Here is a 6,446-nt window from a genome sequence, read left to right as displayed (position 1 = left end):
GTGTAATGAAAACAAAATTGAAAATATGAATGAAATTCGTTTTTGTGTTCCCGAGAAAATGTAAATATTGCATAAACCAATCATTTATTCGTTTGTTTGTTTTGAAAACAAAAACGAGAAAACCAATTATACGTAGGTACACGGACCCGTGTAACGCTTCACAATTCAATTTTCAATTTTCAATAAAAAAATGGAAAAACAGAAAAATGAAACCAAACGCCCATTTTTCAATTTTTGCAGTTACATGAAGGATCGATTATTCAAATTTTCTCTTCTTTTTTTCAACTTTACTTTTGCTAAACTGTGACTTTTTAAATGATAAATGAATAAATGAATTCCAAGCGATTTATATACTTTCTTCTTTTTCTTGCGCTTTGCGCTGTGGGCTGTACCATTATTGCCGGGTGAGGGGGGGACTTAAGCCGACTACAGTACGTTTGCGGTGCGTACGCACACTCTACAGACAAGCAGAATAGACGCAGAAATCAAAGTAAATTCATTAGATTATTATTGAATTAAACAATAACATAAATTGTATTAATTAATAAATTAATTTTATAATAAATTAATAAAATGTATTGCATATACAGTAAAGCAGATGAGCCCCATTAGCTAAACGTTAGCAACGGCTATGGCTTCGTTCTTATTATATATTCGTTTATAGTTGAGGTTTATGGAGGTTAGCGTGTCTAAAATTATAAAATGACAAAGGTCTCGACACCGCTGCCGTGCGCTTAGAGCGCGCGCGCGTCCTCGTTCCAAGGAAGGACTTGTGTTCTATAGTTCGTTCCTGTGGAATTGTTACATTCTTTTTGTGTTCACGCTATATTTGGCGTTTATATTGTTGCTTAGAGAAAGTGTTGAAAACTGCCAATAAAAACCGAATATAAGCAAGCACCACCTATAGCCCCACACAACTTTATTCAATCTTATTCTTTTCTTACTTTTTCTCAACTATGTCATAGTATAGCCTATAATAATCAGTTAAAACGTTATTATACCATCTGATGCTGCTTTCAGCCATATGATGGCGCCCATATTGATGGAAACCATTTCAGTAGCCAACGTTAACAAGATGGATTAATGTGTAGCTAAATGATTATTAATAGCTAGGCAAAACTGGATTTGAACCCGTGTCGCGAGTTTGGTGTTTCACTTTCTATTGCTTAATGATGTTCCATACAAATGAATAAACAACTGATGTCTTTATATGAATGTTTCTGAAGGGAACCGACTGTCCTCAGAAACATGTCGTTGTCATTTTCATTTATTGCCTGATAAAACAGCATTAATGCTGATTTGTATACAGCCGTTACTAGGGAAACCTTAATACTTCAGCGCTCTTAAAGCGCCCCCTTGTGACAGAGAATGACTTTTTCTTTTCCACATTACACATACAGAAATTAAGCTTGTTTCCAATAACACTTTTTTGTCATTTATATATCTATCTATCTATCTATCTATCTATCTATCTATATTAATTTCTGTATCTATTAATGACGTATTTAGAAAGAATGCATTGGTCAAATGAGCCAGTTTAGTGTTTTAACTGGCGGTTTTCAACACTTTCTCTAAGCAAAAATAAATTCGCAGATAGATAGATAGATAGATAGATAGATAGATAGATAGATAGATAGATAGATAGATAGATAGATAGATAGATAGATAGATAGATAGATAGATAGATCAGAACATAAACAAATGTCCAATGTAATTCATTGAAAGGAAGACGCATGCGCACGCTCGAGCGCTTGCTGCTCCAAGACACCCAAACCTCCCCCCCTCACCCGGCAATAATGGTACAGCCCACAGCGCAAAGCGCAAGAAAAAGAAGAAAGTATATAAATCGCTTGGAATTCATTTATTCATTTATCATTTAAAAAGTCACAGTTTAGCAAAAGTAAAATTGAAAAAAAGAAGAGAAAATTTGAATAATCGATCCTTCATGTAACTGCAAAAATTGAAAAACGGGCGTTTGGTTTCATTTTTCTGTTTTTCCATTTTTTTATTGAAAATTGAAAATTGAATTGTGAAGCGTTACACGGACCTTGTAGCCAATTGAAATTCATCTATTACTCCCATCATGCATTGCGGCATTAAGTAAACTGTGGGTTGAATTGTCTTCGTAATTTATTTTATTCTTACTATTTTTGTTTGTTTTTATGTGACTTTTTAATAGCTTGTTTTGTGATGTTCAGAGTTGATCTGTTTATCTGAATATGTTGTTTGTCACCGTTGCTGAGATTCATTCGCTGGTTCTTGATGTCTGTGTGTGTCTTTACAAATAAGCTTTGTTTTGTGAGAAATTCTTCCAAAATATATTTTAGAGAGAGCTGGAAAAGAATTTTTTGTTGTGGACTCATGAGACTGTATATGTACAACAATTATTTGACTGAACTCTTTTAGAAGCTTATCTCTTTTAGTTACAATTCTTTTAATGAAAAATAACTCAAAGGTATGACTCTAAACTGAGTTCAGTGATTCAAGTCAAGCAACGAGTACATTAAACATAACCATCACCCCCTGATGACTTGTGGTCTTGGCTTGTCTGGTTGTTTTCCCCCAAATAAAGCAGTCCAGCAAGATCTAATGTTAAAGATGTAAGGGTCAAGAGCCCAACTAATGCAAACACTGACCACTTTAATGGTTGCTTAAAAAATGTGATTTTCTCCTTTGGCGATTCTGCTTGTTAACATCAGGTTTCTTCAATAATGATCAGTCTTCACTTAATTAATTACTAATTATCTCATTAACTTTAACTCTGCTACAGTGTTAATTTAACACTCTGATTTTAACACTTGACACTCTTGAGAGTGGACTCAAATAAACTCTCTGGAGAGTTAATTTAACTTTGGCCTTTTTGCTGTGTACTAGTATGCTAATCTGAATTCAGTCTTTGTGTGTGGATAAAATCACTGGCGGAGGATTTTACATAAAGCTTTGATTCTCATACAATAAATATTTCTATGGACCTTGCTTGTACATTATAGGATTTTACTATACAACAAATGCTTTGCAACTGAGAATGTGGTGTGTGCATCTTCTTAAAGCATGTTGATTGTAAACTCCAGTTTTACTTTCATCGTTTACCAAGTTTTAGGATAAAGAAACATTTACATATGACACTGTAACAATACTAAGCTGGTTAACCCTGTCTTGTAACATATGAAGTGCAAATAATTGCACAAAGCAACTTATCTTTCATTGTTACTTGGGCACTTTTCCATTGAGAATGGGCAACAAATTTCTATCTGGATACTTTGGCAATGTTGCCCAAAGTTGCCCAGAAACATTGCTCAAAAATCCTCATCATCAGCCTAAGAAAAAATAAATGCTAAGTAAACCTTGAAAACCTTGCAAACCTTTTTATACAAAATTTGCCAACTGTAATTCCCTTTTTGCTAACCTGAAAATATTTAAAAATGTAATTTATTCTTGTGAAATAAATCTGAATTTACTGATAACCACACTGGCTGGTAACCAAAAGTTTTTAAAATGGAAGTGGATTGAAAACAAACAAAGTAAATTAGTGTTGACTTTGTGATTTTGAAAATTTGAGTTATACTGACAACAGGCTAAACAATATAATTTTTGTCACGTCCATCTGGTATGTGATTAACAAAAGCATCTACAACTCATGAAAACAAAATCTTGCACATTTTTATCCTTAATTTTATATATTAAAACAAATAAAAACACTTAATATTTATTAATCCTAACACACCACGGACCCACGGACTACAAAAGTAAAAAAATTGGCAACACATTTTACAAAGAGTTGTGATCTGGTAACCCATCATTTTTTATCATTTGCAAAGAATCTTGAAGCATATGGTTACACAGATCCGTTCATATACAACAGCTGCGTGATGGGAATTTTCATAAAACTCATTACTTATTTAATTTATATTTTTGATCAGATGGTCAATGTGCTAAAGCATAACAAGCAATTTGGCAGCACATTTCACAAATAAATGTGATAAAAACCTATCATCATTTTTATGAAATGGAAAGATCAGAAAACTTAAAGTTACACAGATCAGTTCATATTCAAGCCACAGCTTTCTCTGTTATGGTGAAAAACTTGCTTTTCATTGCTTTTCTTTTTAACATTCAGTGCATATTGTCATATAAGTGATGTGAGTTTTTCCATGTGAAATGAAAAGATTGTGTATATATGTATAGTATAAAGCAAAATTATTGAGTATTTAATCATAATCATGAAAGGAGCTTGCTGGGAACTTTTCAATTGTCACTCTTTAACCCTTTACTGGACAAAGAAATCACAAAGCCTGTAAAAAGGAGCTCATAATAAATGTCACTGCTCAGTAAAAACTGAACTATATTGCATTGTGTTAAATAACTTTTCCCAATACACTTGTTTGAAAGCTAAAAATAAAGGCACCAGTATTCTGGAACTTCTATGTTATTTAACTCTATAACAACCCATAATCATGATCAGATAGATAAATCATAATCAAAAGCATAGTTTATTAAATCTAAAAGTAGTGAAAGAGAAATTACAGATCAGTTCCTTTTTAAGATCACACTTTTGTTTTACCATTCAATGCATATTGTCATAAATAAGTGATGTAAATTCATTTCTCAACATGAAACTGCAAATATACTACAACTATAAATTTTTAACCCCACAGGTAATTGCACAGCCTTGCAAAGCATTAAAGGAGTAGTTCACTTTCAGAACAACAATTTACAGATAATTTACTCAACCCCTTGTCATCCAAGATATTTATGTCTTTTTTTCTTCAGTCGTCAAGAAATTATATTTTTTGAGATAAACATATCTGGAAATTTCTCCATATAATGGACTTAAATGGTGCCCCGATTTCTGAATCTTCAAAATGCCGTTTAAATGCAGTTTAAATGTGGCTTCAAATGGCTGTAAACGATCCCAGCCGACAAAGAAGGGTCTTGTCTACCGAAACGTTCGGTCATTTTCTTAGAAAAATATATTTTTACATACCTTTTAAGCACTGAAACTCGTCCAGCACTAGGGCTTGTAGTGCAACAGTGGAGCAGATGTGGTCCAGTCGTGACAGCACTGAGATTCCTGCTCCGTTGGAAATGGCTGGCATTTTCCACACTTGCACCACCATCTCGTCTCGTTTGAACGCGGTCTGCCTTTAAACTGCATTTAAATGGCATTTTGAAGATTCAAAAATCGGGGCACCATTTAAGTCCATTATATGGAGAAATTTCCAGATATGTTTATCTCAAAAAATATAATTTCTTGACGACTGAAGAAAAAAAGACATAAACATCTTGGATGACAAGGGGGTGAGTAAATTATCTGTAAATTATTGTTCTGAAAGTGAACTACTCCTTTAAAAAAAGTAGATAACTATAAACAGACAATTTCAACACACTTTTAAAAAGACTATTTAGTGTAAAAACAATAACACACACTTAAGTGCAAACTGAATGTAATGTTCTCTGCTGCTATTCAAACTACTGCTTTTGACTTTCTTTTCAACATTCACCACATCTTATCTCATATAATTGATAGATTTCAGTTTCAAAATATGGATTTGTACAAGATAAATATAACACATGAAGCTAGCAAGCATTTAAGCAAGGTCCAGTTGCAGAGGGGCTGATGACAAGATCAGTGAACTTAGATATTAGTTAGGAAGGGATAACAGTATTGAAAGCAGAACTGAAAAAAAAAAATTCATTGGTCGCTCATGAATTACTCCCATAAATCCAATATAATTAAGCTCCTTTGAAATTATTATTTAATCTGTTATTGTTTGGAAGCCAATATATTTTTATTGATAGAAACATGTAGGATTTAACATGAATATTCTATGACTAGGTTAACTAACTCTATGGTTAGGTTAACTAACAACAGCTTAAACAACATACATTTTTGTCAGGTGATTAATATAAGAATCTACAACTCACAAAAACTAAATCTTAAACATATCTATCATTAATTTTAGTAACTAAAACAAACAGAAACATCTTTGTTACAATCATTTTAACACAAATAACAACTCACAAAATTAAGTTTATCTTTAATCACTACAACTTGAGTCAGAAAGTCAATGTGCTGAACTATAACAAGGTAATAATGGGTAGCACATTTCACAAACAGATGTGAACAGACCAATCATCATTTTTCATTTTCTGCAAAAGATCATTGAAGCATAAGGTTACACCAATCTGTTCATATTCAAGCTACAGCTTACTGTGTGGTGGTGACAAACCTTTTCTGTTTTTCTTTTTAGCATCCAATGCATATTGTCATATATAAGTGATGTGAGTCATATATGTATGATACAATTAAAAATTATCCATATTTATTCATTTAACCATATTTATGAGTGCTGGGAACTTTTCATTGGATGTTCTTTAACACTTTATTAGACAGAAATCACAAAGCCTATAAAAGGAAGCTCACAGTACTCATGTTTCTGCTCAAA

General features: G+C 32.7%; 2 non-coding genes across 2 annotated transcripts; both read right to left on the bottom strand.

Annotated features, from left to right (window-relative positions):
* Positions 1-3,914: 3,914 nt before the first annotated feature.
* On the bottom strand, positions 3,915-4,016 carry LOC141287821 (small nucleolar RNA U13). Its single transcript, XR_012339546.1, has one exon. It is a non-coding gene; the product is annotated as a small nucleolar RNA U13 (small nucleolar RNA).
* Positions 4,017-6,055: 2,039 nt separating this feature from the next.
* LOC141287822 (small nucleolar RNA U13) lies at positions 6,056-6,161 on the bottom strand. The gene has a single exon (XR_012339547.1). It is a non-coding gene; the product is annotated as a small nucleolar RNA U13 (small nucleolar RNA).
* Between the last annotated feature and the right edge of the window lie 285 nt (positions 6,162-6,446).

This window comes from Garra rufa, chromosome 15 (assembly GCF_049309525.1).
Source record: "Garra rufa chromosome 15, GarRuf1.0, whole genome shotgun sequence".
Lineage (NCBI taxonomy): Eukaryota > Metazoa > Chordata > Actinopteri > Cypriniformes > Cyprinidae > Garra > Garra rufa.
This window is presented reverse-complemented; position numbering and strand designations above follow the sequence as displayed.